General features: G+C 42.6%; 1 pseudogene; it reads left to right on the top strand.

Moving 5' to 3' along the window:
* LOC148481833 (uncharacterized) overlaps window positions 1-13,779 on the top strand; it is an 84,499-nt pseudogene extending 70,720 nt beyond the window's left edge.
* The last annotated feature ends 418 nt before the right edge of the window (window positions 13,780-14,197 follow it).

The raw sequence follows: 14,197 nt of genomic DNA, 5'->3' as shown, positions 1-14,197 counted from the left end.
AGCCACCTAGAGTAGTACAAAGTGATGCAGGTAAGGTAATAGAAATTAGCAGATTTTAAACAAAGAGAAATTTGAAAGAATTGCAGAAGGCAGTGAAGCACTTGAGCTATGATGCAGGACCTATTGCTGAAACTGTATGAAATTGTAGAGATGCTACAATTCTGATGCAGCGAGTTTGAGAGACACTGCAGGACCAGTGTAATGCAGCGTACTGGAGAGACACTGTAGTGTCAGTGTAATGCAGCATACTGGAGAGACACTGTAGTGTCAGTGTAATGCAGCGGACTGGAGAGACACTGCAGGGTTAGTTTAATGCAGCAGACTGGAGCGACACTGTAGGGTCAGTGTAATGCAGCGGACTGGAGAGACAATGTAGGGCCACTGTAATTCAGCAGACTGGAGAGACACTGCAGGGTTAGTTTAATGCAGCAGACTGGAGAGACACTGCAGGGTTAGTTTAATGCAGCAGGCTGGAGAGACATTGTAGAGTCAGTGTAATGCAACAGCCTGAAGATACAGTGCAGTGGCCATGTAATGCAGCAGACTGGAGAGACAGTTGGTCAGATTGGGGTTAGCTTTGTTTAGTAACCAAAATATTGGGCTCTATTTTACTGTGCATACTACAAGGTATGGCTATAAAATAAACCATACTGCGAAGAGTTACAAGGGACTGGGGGAACATTGACCTTGGACTATTCCAAAACAATTTGGGAGGTTTCACCCCTCTCGTACAGATAGTTGGCTGTCACACAGCATTCAAAGAAGTTGTGTTTTTCCCATGTGTCGTAAACATCTTTAGTTCAAGAGAAAAGCAACGTGTAAACTTAACATTTTTCATTATATTGAACAAAACGCCATATGCTAACAGAGGCAAATTGAATGTCATGTGCACGTATGTTTGAGTGGCACAGAAGAGATAGTAATGGCTGTAAGGATGTCGAAGATAATGAACGTCCCAGAATGCCTTGCACATCAAAAACCATTGAAAATGTGGGGAAAATTTAGAAATTTGTTCAAATTGAGCATCGACTCAGCATCTGAATGATAAATCAACGTTACTAGAAAAATGTTCTAGCAACTTTGTGGGAAAAAAGTTTGCAGCAGCTCCTGGCCCCAATGCACGTGATAAAATACAGCAGATATGGCTGAGTAAGGAGCTAAAAAATTGTATACGGGAGCTGGAACAAGTACCTTCCTTCTATTGAGTTCCAAATGAAGAGACTGTTGGAAAGATATTTGAGATTTATGATGTATCAGTTTTTTATCTATAGTAAATAGGTTCACATGATGCTCTTGATATCAGCATTATATGCCTAATCAATTTACAATGATTTGGAGTAGTTTTATGATGAAGATATATATTTCATAATGGGCCTTACATAGAGTCCTGTCCTGGTTTTTATTTATTTATTATCTTTTCAAATTGTTGGCAGCTGATTATAACTAATTGCTACTTTAACACCAGTGTCAGACTTGCCTAAAACATACCACTTTCTTAAACTCTGATCCTATTACATAACGCCAAAAATTCTATAAAATTTGCTATATGCAAATGTTTATTTGGAAACAAATGGTCCATTACCAAGATCAGTGGGACCTCGAATCGCAAAAAGTGCTTAAGATTGTAAATATGTTTTGATAGTAGATGATCAGGATTTTGTATAGCCGTACAGGGGTTCATGTAGAGATGGACGGATCTGTGCTCTGAATGTTAGCAGGGAAGGATTTATGCATTTATTAGGAAAATGTTTAATAGTAAATACTAAAGTTAAACATTACCCTATTCGTACATAATATAATAATGTAATTAAGTGTATACAATAGAAACTTGTGATTAGTAAATGCAAAAGTCACATTTGTCAAGTGAAACAATAAATATAAATACAATTAAGTGAAATTAATGACATACAGCTGTTATTTCCCTACATATATATAAAAGTCCTTCCCTGCCGCAGTCTGAAAATATCTCCTAAGTAATGTGACTAGAAGGGTACAACCTTATACAATGGCGCCAAGGGCATGATTCTGACATATCGGTGACTGCCTTTCTTCACAGCCGTGGTAGTCTACTTGCTTTTGCTAATGCAAAAAAAACCACCCATGTAAACTAAAAATGTGTTACGTCTGCATGTGGAAGCCTATGCTGCCCACTGCTTTTATGTCCCCAACCGTCATCATTAGTATCTGGACCTTCATCCACCCCATGCACAGTGCAATATCTGTACAGTTTCCATCAGCACGCTAGGACTAGGAAGCTGCAGTATCACCGTTACTGACATAAACTGATCTAGTGTGGTTCAACATTTTTCTTAATTTTCTAGTGTCAAGTTGGGACTGTCTAGTGGAGGAAAGTCAGATGAAAATATTTATCAGTAACTGTATAGAAATGACAGGTACGTAACTGAGAGCTTTGGTTGGTTTCGAATAATATAACAATTGCACTGAAAATACCTAACATCACATAGACAGGGAGCAGTGGCCAGATAAGGCTCAGGTCAGTTATTCTTACTAGTACTGGCCCTGATACTGTGTGGGACAGGATGTCTATTACTAATGTGGGTATCTCCTAAAGTCATGGATCTTACAGATCTTCTCATGTATCATCTTCCCCTCAAAATATACTGTATATAACTGTCACATCATAGAGTCAGATCACTAAGGGGGGATTTTACTACAGTTTGGGGTTGGTGGAATTTTCAACTGCCCATTCGTTGCTGGAGGTTTTTTTTATGTACAAACCAACAAATTTACTATACCATGGCTTGGAGAGTGGATGAAACCACCACTAATACCAAAAGGATTATAAATGGCCAAATTACCAGAACAACACACCACACAATATCCTCAAGATATCTGGCCAATCAGAAGGTGAGGACTCCCAATACATGTGTAATAAGGGTAATCATTATGTATTCATGAAGGAGGAATGCAACATTATTATTATTATTATTATTATTATTATTATTATTATTATTATTATCCTTTATTTATATGGTGCCACAAGTGTTCCTCAGCGCCTTACAAAGTACTTAAACAAATAATTTGACAAGTCACTTACAGTACAATATAGGACAAGGACATGGATAATATACATTGCTACATTAGTGACCATAACACCTAGATATGCAACAGAGCGTAAGCAACCAAGTGTTAGGTGCCCTGGTGGGGGGTAAGAAGTAGATGAAAGTAAAGTAAGGATAAGCACAAGGGGGTAGAGGCCCTGCTTGTAAGAGCTTACATTCTAAAGGGGAGGGGCAGACAAACAGGGGTGACACAGATGGGGTAAATAGGGAGGAAGGAGCATGTAGCAGCAAGTTAGGATGGGAGCTGGAAGGATTTGATGAAGTAGTGGGTCTTGAGAGCCCATTTGAAGGATTGTAAAGAGGTAGAGAGGGAGAGAATTCCAAAGGTCGGGAGCAGCATGGGCAAGATCTTGGGAGTGGGAGGGAGTAATCAGTTGGCAGGAGATGCGGCGTGCATTGTTGAGTGAAGGGGGCGGACAGGAGAGTGGAAGGAGATGAGGTCAGAGATGTAAATGGGAGACTAATGGGTGAGGGCTTTGTAAGCGCATGTGAGAACCTTGAATTGGGTTCTAAAGAGAAGGGGAGCCAGTGGGGGCTTGTAGAAGAGGCGAGGCAGATGTAGAGCCTTTGGAGAGGAAGATGAGTCAAGCTGCAGCATTGAGGACAGACTGGAGAGGAGAGAGGTGGGAGTTGGGGAGGCCAGATAGGAGGAGGTTACAGTAGTCCAGTCTGTATATGACCAGTCAGTGTATGAGGGTTTTGGTGGCATCCTGGGTAAGAAAGGGTCTAATCTTGGAAATATTTTTGAGATGGAAATGACAGGACTGTGAAAGGCTCTACATATGTGGTTTGTAGGAGAGGGAGGAGTCCAGGATAACTCCAAGACAGTGCAATTTGGGTCTAAAATAGATAGTTGTGCCATCAATTGTTATAGAAATAGTGGGAAGTGAGGTTATGTTGGAGGCTGGGAAGACTATCAGCTCTGTATTAGACATATTAAGTTTAAGAAATCACTGGGACATCCAGGAAGAGATGGCAGAGAGACAGTTGGAGATATGAGTGAGGAGAGAGGGGGAGAGATCAGGGGAGGAAATGTAGATCTGAGTATCATCATCATAGAGATGATAATGGATGTCAAAAGAGCTGATGACTTCACCTAGAGAGGATGTATAGAGGGAGAAAAGTAGAGGTCCAATAATGGAACCTTGTGGAACACCTACTGTAAGAGGCTGTGGTGGGGAAGAGGAGTCATGAGAAGAGACAGAGAAGGACCGGTCTGAGAGGTAGGAGGACAGCCAGGAGAGAGCAGTGTCATGTAGACCAAGCTAGTAAAGGATTTGCAGCAGGAAAGGGTGGTCAACAGTGTCGAAGGCAACAGAAAGGTCAAGGAGAATCAGCAGAGACTAGTGGTCCTTGGATTTGACAGCAAGGAGGTCATTGCTAACTTTTGCGAGGGCAGTTTCAGTGGAGTGGAGAGAACAGAAGCCAGACTGAAAAGGATCAAGGAGGGGGTGGGAGAAAAGAAAGGTGGTAAGGCAGTTGTAGTCAATATGCTCAAGGAGCTTGGAGGCAAAAGGGAGAAGAGAGATGGGACGGTAGTTGGAAAGAGTGTTTTGATCAAGGGTAGGTTTTTTAAGAATGGGGGAGACAAGGCGTATAGCATGAATCTCAAATGTAAGGGATGGTTTAGAGGGTAGGAGTTGGTAGGAGTAACCTGGGGATAGAAGGACCCCACACCACCACCATGGTGACCCCTGGGCCAAGGGGTGTGAGAGAAGGTGAGGCCCCCAGAATAGAGAGCTGCAGGGCAAGTGGTGTTAGAGTGTGAAATCCAGGTTTCAGTAATGGCTAGAAGATGCAGGTTTTTGGAAATGAAAAGGTCATGGGTGGGAACCAGTTTATTACAGACAGATCATGCATTCCAGAGGGCACAAGATAGAGGGACAGTGTTTATGGGAGAGATGTGCATCAGATTATCAGGGTTGCTGTGGCGAGAAGGTGAGATTAATTTGGGTGACCAAGATGAATTTAGTAGAGCGATTGTGTGGGCACCAGTGTTGTGAAGGGAACCTGAAGGTGGTGGACAGGGAGGGAGTTTAATGAGATGTGGGTGGAGGTGGGTGGCATGGAGAGGAGGCTTGGTGGAAGGAATAGCGGTGGGGTACTAGGACCCAGGTGGGGTAGAAGAGAACAAATGTGGAGTAATGGGAGAGGAGAGGGAGGAAGGCAGACAGAGGAGGGGAGATAAAGGATGGAGGAGGTGGAGGAGATAAGGGGAAAATAATAAAGGTGGAAGAAGGGGGAAAAACAGAGGATTAGGTAGACACTGAGTGGAGGAGGAATTGGATGAAAACATGGTCATGGTGTGGCTGGGTTGAGTTTGGGTAAGGAAATCTAGATGTAGGAATAAAGTATGAATGTAAGAAAGTGCAGGAGATTTGCAGAGAAGCAAGTCAAAGTACAGTGGAAGAAGGTGTATATGTGTAATGATAAAAGGTGATAACTGAGTGAAGGACAAATGGAGATTTAGTGGGGAAGAAATTGAATATTAATGTAAACTGTATTAGAAGACAGATGACAGGCTTGGCAAATAATTATGGTAGAAAGAAAGTATTTCTAAGAGATAAACTGAAATTGGCACAGATACAGTACATTATGCTTTGAAATATTTGTCAAATCAGAGAGCCATTAATATTACTCTCATGGGGAAATCTTATTATCATATTTGCATGCAAAAATAAAGTTTCATTTGATTAGGATATCAATATTTTTTTATAAAAGTGGCATTATTAACAATTGCTAATTGGTTGTTTGTTGTTGTGATCTCACCCCGTGCTGTCCTTCACCCCTTTCTTCTGTTATAATAGTCTACAAAATCTCTGTATAGAAATAAAAAATACTAAATATATAGTAGTGTAGTACAGAAATTCTCAAACTCTGTTCTCAGGACACATTTTCCAGGTCACCCAGCAGGTGCACAGGTGTAGTCATTACTCACTGACACATTTTAAAAGGTGGAATTAATTATTCCACTTGTGATTCTATGAGGAGACCTGGAAAACATGCACTGTTGGTGTCACGAGGACCGGGTTTGAGAACCTGTGGTATAGTATGTCCAAAAATCAAAACGTAATCTCCGCTGTCCTGTCGAAAGGATTGTGAATTAAATCTCATTTCCTCTAGGAAAGATGGTAAGTATCAGGATTGAAGAGATACAGTAGACTAGTTTTAACAAACTGCATTCACATTAAATGCATAAAAATACATATCATTATCACAATACTTATCACCCCTTTAGATTAAATGTATCCTGAGAAGTTGCAAATATGAGCATATAACATAAAAGTCTGTCCATCTATGTTGTCCCAAAAGGTGATTTTGCTAAAGATATGGTAGTATCAAAATGCGTTAAGGAGGCCATTAAAAACACATATCCTCTTACATCATGTGGACGGCCATGTGTGTGTGCATCATTTACCTGGAGAAGAGATGGCACCAGGATGCACTATGGGGAGAAGGCAAGCCAGCGGAGCAGTGTGATGGTCTGGGCAATGTTCTGCTGGGAAACCTTGGGTCCTGCCATTCATGTGGATGTTACTTTGTTAGGTATAATAAACAGCCTTTTTGTATGTATACAACTTAAACGTTCCTTCAGAAATTTCTAGGGTTATATCCAGAAAATGAATAAGTGAGCGGTGATGTGTGCTCATGAACTGGAAATTATAGGAGTTAGAACTATATTGTGAATGTAATCAGAATCTCCATCCCAGATAAAGAAAAGATCATCTATGTAATGGCCATAAAGGTGTGCCCTGAGGTCTGCCCACAATCAAGGTCCTACCCCCAACCTACTGATAGATAGTTTGGCAAAACTCTGGGCCCCTGGATTAAACCTAAACTTTTCTGAAGGACAGATAAAATTGTATGCATACAAAAAGTAGGTAGATGCCAACACTTTTATTGAACAGTCTAGTACTCATCACAAATATTGTTTGTCTAAAGCAGGCCATACATCAGTCCAACTTTCCTTCAACCGTCCAGCTGACCAACCGTCCAACTTGTCTGTCCAACTAAAACGCTTCCCCTCAAACCTAACCAACTTTTTCATTAGACCAGCCAACTTCTCTCCAACTTGTGATGTCACAGAAAAAGGTGGATAAGTTCTGCCTACTGTACTTCTGCATGATTTAAATACATTTTTGTTTTGCATGTTTTTTTAATTTATTATGTTAAATTGTTAAAATGTAGTCTTTGGGAACTAATTTGCACCATTTATAACCAAGTGGGAACTAAAGTAACTGATCCCCAGGAGATAGCAACGGTGTTTGCAGAGTATTACTCTAATCTCTATAATCTGTCTGGCGATTCCCAAATCCTGCAGCCCACAGACGAAGGTATTGCTAGTTTTTTTATCCAGTGTGCATTTGCCTTCACTGGATAAAGACTCTGGCCCTGATTCAGAGCCGGACGCTCTGACAGAGCACTCGCTCTGAATCAGGGCCGCCCCTCCTTAATTTTGGAGCGGCCTCCTGGCCGCTCGCATAGCTGTGGGTGACCACCCACAGCTATAACAAGCGGCCAAAATGATGGTCGCGATGGTCAAGACCATCACGACCATCGGGCTTGCGACGAGACCCTGTGGTAGGGTCTCGCTGCCGCAAGCCCTGGAGTGCTTTTGGCTCTATCAGAGCCAAAAGCACTCCCACCAAAATCACTAGTGATGTCAGTGGAGCTAGCTCCAGATGGTAGGCGTTCCCATAGGAACGCCTCCATCTGGGCAGCCACGCCCACCAAAGGGGGCGTGCTGTCAATCACCATCTACAGCACTCCCCCTTTGGTGCGAGACCCATAATGATGGCTTGGCCGTCGTTATTCAGGTCTTGTGCATGCGCACGATGGAGCAGCCTCCGTCGTGCGCATGCGCACTAGGGCAACATCGACCCGCTTGCGAGCACTCAGCGCTCGCGAGCAGGTCTGAATCAGGCCCTCTGTCCACTATCTGGGTAGACCATGGACGAAGGAGGAATTGGGAATGGTTATTGATTCACTGCCATTGAGTAAGACCCCTAGTCCTGACGGATATATAAATAAGTTTTATAAAGAATTTAAGGATGTTTTGATCCCGCTTTTAACCCAGCTTTTTAATGAAGCCTCCGAACTTGGGCCTTTCCCTAAAGAAATGTTGGAAGCCCCAATAGTAGCTTTCCTAAACTGGGGAAGAACCCAGCGATGATTTCTAATTACCGCTCAATTGTGCTTTTGAACACTGATGTTAAAATTTACGCTAAACTAATTACTAATAGATTGAGTCCATTACTTCCCTCTCTTATCCATCAGGACCAGGTAGGATTTGTCTGTGGTAGACAGGCGCCAGACAACACCAGGAGGGTTATTAATGTTATTGAGTCCTTCTCCACTTTCGATGAACCTTTGTTATTGTTATAACTGGATGTGGAGAAGGCCTTTGATAGGCTTCATTGGGGTTATTTAACAACAGTACTGAAGCGATTTGGGTTTTTCGGTAGAGCCTTGTCTTTCATTCTGGCCCTCTACTCCTGCCCCTCAGCTAGAGTTATGGTAAATGGTATGCTTTCTTCAACCTTCCCTATATCTAATGGAACTCGTCAAGGGTGCCCCATGTCCCTATTGATTTTCGCTATGGCCACAGAACCCTTGGCCAAAATTATTAGAACTAGAGAAGATATATGAGGACCTAACCTTCATGGTTTGTATTATAAAATTTGCCTCTTTGCGGATGATATCCTCTTAACCCTTACAGATCCTATCTCTAGTTTACAACAGTTACATATAATATTAGAATAATATGCAAGAGTATCCTATTACAAATTAAACACATGTAAAACAGAGGCCCTCCCAATAAACACTCCCCCTGACCACCTTTTAGCAATATGATCCCTGTACTCCTACTCTTTGCAAGATAGGAGCCTTAAATACCTGGGAATACACATCACACCGAAGACAGTGGACCTGATCCCGTGTAATTATGTCCCCTTACTGAACCACTTTACAATTTTGACTAAAGACTGGATGATGCAAGAGGTATCTTGGATGGGACGTATCGCAGCTCTTAAATTGGTGCTCCTCCCTAAGATTCTATATTTGTTTAGGACTATACCTGTTCTCCTACCTAATTCTTTACTTAACAAATTGTATGCGATCTTCACCAAACACATATGGAAAAATAAGAAACCACATCTAGCACGAAAAATTATGTCTCTCCCAAAATTGGACGTAGGGCTGGCATTTCCCAATCTACAATATTATCAATGGGCAAGTCTCCTTTCTCAGATTGGAGAGTGGTTTGTTAGAACTAATCCGAAGCCATGGGTTACCCTAGAACAACGTAGGTTGGCCCCGTTTCCCATAACTGGTATCTTAGGGTACCGATATCCAATAAGCCCTATACATTTCCCATCCCAACAGCTGTAGCTCACACTCGTGAAACTTGGGTCTGGCAATGTCTAAAGTGGATAATCTATCTTCCCTATGATTGATCTCTCTCTAGCAGGTATCACCTGTCTCATTCCTGATATTTACCTCAATGTTTGGATTGAAAAGGGAGTGTTCTCGTTACAGGAGATTACCATAGATGGAGTGTTGCTTTCCTTTACTCAAATACAGGAGAGATTGTCCATATCAGCTAAGGATTTTTATAAATATCTTCAGCTACGTCACTGGCTATTCAGTTGCACATCGGATTCACATTTAGTATTTACTGTCCCTAAATATATTTCTGTTAAATTAGTTAAAACTGTTTTTAATGGAGGAATATTGTGGTGGTATGCTTTATTGGGAATCAGTATGATTTACCGCCGTACGCATGTCTGGCGGTTGGAATCCCGACACCAGCATCCCGGCAGCAGTGGAAATCCTGATCGTCTTCAGGTAAGTATTAGCTAACCTATTCTACACCCTAACCCTCTATTATGGGTGCCTATCCCTAACCTCCCCCTCTAGTACCTAACCCTAATCCCCCCTCTAAGTGCCTAAACCTACCCCCCCTTCCCCGCTGCCTAAACCTAAGTCCCCCGGGGAGGGAGCCTAACCCTACCCTCCCCCTAGGGATGCCTAACCCTCCCTCCCCCTAGCCTAAACCTAACCTCCCAGGGGGGGTGCCTAACCTTAAGTCCCCCCGGGAACCCTAAACCTAACCCTCCCCCCCGCGGCTTTCCTCACCGGGCGCCTGGCGTCCCTTCGACCAGGATGCGGGCGTGGGCTCCCGGCGTATGTCTAATAACAGGCAGAGCCGTAACTAGACTTCTTGGTGCCCTGTGCCAGAAAGAGCATTGGCACCCCCCTAATTTTTCAAAGGGACATAATGCACCCAAAAAAGGGGAATGGCCTCATGGGGAAGGGCCAGAGAAGAGATAGAGGAGGCCAGGAGATGCTGGGGATGAAATAAGAGGAAGCTACAAGTGAGAATGATAATAAACAGAAATTTGACAGGCCCAAACAGCGCCCCCTGACCTATGGTGCCCTGTGCGATGGCACCGGCCGCACTACCCTAGCTACGGCCCTGATGACAGGCGTTGATATGCCGACGCCTGTCTTTAGACCCTTGCCTTGGATATGACAGTCGGGAAGCTGGCTGTCGGGATTAGGTCCGCCGACTTCCCGACTGCATACCCTTTATTGTTGACTTTGCAGTCCAGTGAAATTCCCTTCATTTGCTCAATGGAACTAAGACCTAGCATTCCAGTTTACAGAGGAGAATTGGAATCAGATATTTCTTACATGTTTTCAACTCTCAAAATGTATCACTCATGTGGAACATTATTATAAACTTTTACATAGATTATATCAAACCTCTGTTAAACTGCACAGAATTTGGCCATCAGTGTCAAACCTTTGCTGGCATAATTGCGAGCAAGAGGGATCTCTGATTCATATATTCTGGTCATGCCCAGCTATATCTGTCTGGTCTTTGGTCTTTAGTATTTGGTCTTATATCTAAGGTTTTTAACGTTACGGTGACTCCTAATCTGCATGTGGCTATTTTTCATATCACCTTTTCTGACTGCTACATTATAGGTCATATTCTTATAACTACCATTAATTGAACCAGTTCAGCTGTTGATGTTTATTACCTAAACACAAGATGGGAGGATTTCTATTTAAAATATCATACCCAATACAGGACAATATTGATACGAACTGGCAACATAGTTGCATATTACTGCAGAACTGGCACTTTAGCCGCAAAGTACGGCAGATCTAATAAATCAGGGTACACAGGTTCATCCTTGAGGATCATTGTATCAAGTGTTTTTGCAATTTTTTTTATTACACCACATTTCTAGGTTATCTATGTTAATGTCAATATTATGCTAATGTCATTGTTTTTCATGTGTATTGTTTTATTTATACTTGATTCCTTTTTAATTTTATATTTGCTTTTTGGGTCCTTTTAATGTCTATAAAGATTTTTACCTGATTTATTATCTGTAAGATTCTCATTATTTCATTGCATTCTGTGGTCTCTTCACCGTTGGTGGAATCAATTATTAATTCATTAATAATTTACAAAGTCTTTACACCAGGCCTTAGACATAGCGCTCCTATTTGTATCGTATTGGTTTGGATTTTAAGAGGGTCAACGCCTCTATTGGTAGCAGCAATCATCTAAGGTCCTATCTAATTGTCTTTGCATTATTCCTTTTTTGCATTGGCCCATATTATTTATTATTACTCAACTGATTAATACTTCCTCCTTTATTTGTATAGCGCCCATGGTTTGTGTGTTTTTTTTTTTTTATCTGCCGATAACGACAGATTGCCCATGATCAGAGATGATTGATGGTGCCTTCACATTCTGCTACAGACCTCCTCATGTGCCACCACATACTGCTTCTTACCTCCTCATGTTCCTCCACCCACCACGCAGACACCCCACTTTCCTCCACCAATCACAACACAGGTCACTGACCACCCAACATGCCACTTAGACCACCCACATATATCGCCCAGCTCTCCTCATTTCACTCTGACCACCCCACCTGTTTCCACATACCACTGAGACAACTGTACTTGCCTTCACACTGCACAGACCATCCCACCTGCCTTCATATGCCCATTAGGCTACCTGACCTGCCTCCACACACTATTCAGACCACCTCACCTGAGCTGAGTGGTGAGCAGTGAGGAACTCGGGACCAGAACTGCCACACTGGTTTTGATCCAAAGCTTTTAAGAACTGTCCGTTGTCAGTTCTCTCTTTGATCTGGTAATTGTCGTCTTGTAGATACTTGGGGATACCACCATTATGTTGAATGCTTCATTGTTACTTTTTATGCTGTATTAAATGGTATTTCTTTCACTATTTCAGCATTTTTCTCCCCTCTGGTATTTTGGGTTTGTGAACCTATGAGGGGATCACTGCTGACTAATTTACCTGATTGGAAGGTGGATGATAACTACTATTTCTGTGCTTTAGGAGCAGCGCTGGTTAAGTTGTGTATGTATTAATTGTTGCAGTTTTGTTTGGTGAAGGGGAGAGGAAACCTTTCAAGTAAATTTACTAGAATGGCTGCTATGCTATTGTTGCGCACCTAGGCACCGATCACTTGTTTTATCGGGTTGGGTATGATATCCTGGCTGTCGGGATGTCGCTGTTTAGAATACCAACAGCAGCATCCCGACACCCATAGGAATGCAAGGTAAGTATTTTCCCTACTCCTACCCTAACCCCTAACATAACCCTAACACTCCCTCCCCGGTGCCTAAACCTAAACCCCCCTTCCTAGTGCCTAAACCTAAACTCCCCCTCCCCGCACCCTAAACCTAACCTCCCCCCTAGTGCCTTATTCTAACCTCCCCCTCCTCGCACCCTAATCCTAACTCTCCCTCCCCGATACCTAACCCTAACCCTTCCCCTAATGCCTAAACCTAACCCCTCTACCTAATGCTAAGCTCCCCTACACCCTGATACTTACCCTCGGGATGTTGAGGATTGGGACACTGGTGCCAGGATCCCGACCTGTCGGAATTTCGGTGCCGGTATTTGGAACCGTCCGCATCCCGCACGCCGGGATGCCAACTACATCCCGTTTTCTCACTGATGTTCATTTTATAATAAATTGTGGTTTTAATAGATCTGGTACATATTGGAGCTTAGTATTATTTTATATGATTTATATATTATTGGTGCTGATTTTTTTCTTTGTTAGTTTTGGCAATATGTTTAAAGGATGTTGGTGGACCCCTTGCTTAGCTGCTGCACCTATTTTATTACTCACCACACATTTTAATTTTTATTTCCTCATAATAAGTTATAACCAATATCAATAAGGACAATGTAACACCACCCATGTAGGGGCTTATTGCACAAGCCAGGGCTCATTATGGAGACACTATAACTTTTCTCTCTTCCCCAGGAGTTGCCCCCATCATTGTCCTCACCCACAAAACCAGCGGAGATTACATGGAGACTGAGAAGCAGTTCAGGCTTATAGGGGCTGAGAGTGTGATCGCTGTGGAGAACTACACCAAGGAGAGCAATATAAAAACACTGGGAAGGACCAAAGACTTCCTGATGTTCATTGATGGCGCCATAAGACAAGTAAAATTCTGTATGGGTTTGAAAAGGAACCCGCAGGAAGACCGAGTACAGAGGAAGAAATTCCTGCTGCAGTACATACATGAGGCTGATTGTAAGACACATGAAAATGAAAATAATGAGCCAGAGAAGCCCGAGGAGAAGGGAATTCTTAGAAGGATGTTAGGCTGGTTTTGGTAGATAGAGAGGCCAGATGTACAGTGAGCAGGTGCAGATGTTATTACATGGGAAATGTCACTTATAGAGGTTTTTCATCTTTTGGGAGCATTTTTTTTACAGCCTTCACTTACTGTTCCCTGGGCTTGAAATATAATATTATAACAGGTGTTGGGTCCCCACTTTTTATACCTGACAGATGTCCCCTGATAAGGAAATGTATTATTTGTCGGACATATTGTCAATGCAGCTTGCTGTTATTTCAAGAAACTTAGGGCCCAATTCAGACTCGGTCACTAGCCTGCGTTCGCACGCAGACGTAGACATGAAAGTATGCAAATCCCGCTATCGTAGGCAAAACATTAGCCACTATGTCATGCTGTGCAAACGCACGTATGTATATAGGCGCACACCAGCCTGACATAAGACGCCCACTTTCTCT

This window comes from Taudactylus pleione, unplaced genomic scaffold (genome assembly GCF_031769625.1).
Source record: "Taudactylus pleione unplaced genomic scaffold, aTauple2 ptg000559l, whole genome shotgun sequence".
NCBI classification, from domain to species: domain Eukaryota; kingdom Metazoa; phylum Chordata; class Amphibia; order Anura; family Myobatrachidae; genus Taudactylus; species Taudactylus pleione.
Note: the sequence above shows the minus strand (reverse complement) of the source record. Positions and strands in the feature narration are given on the sequence as shown.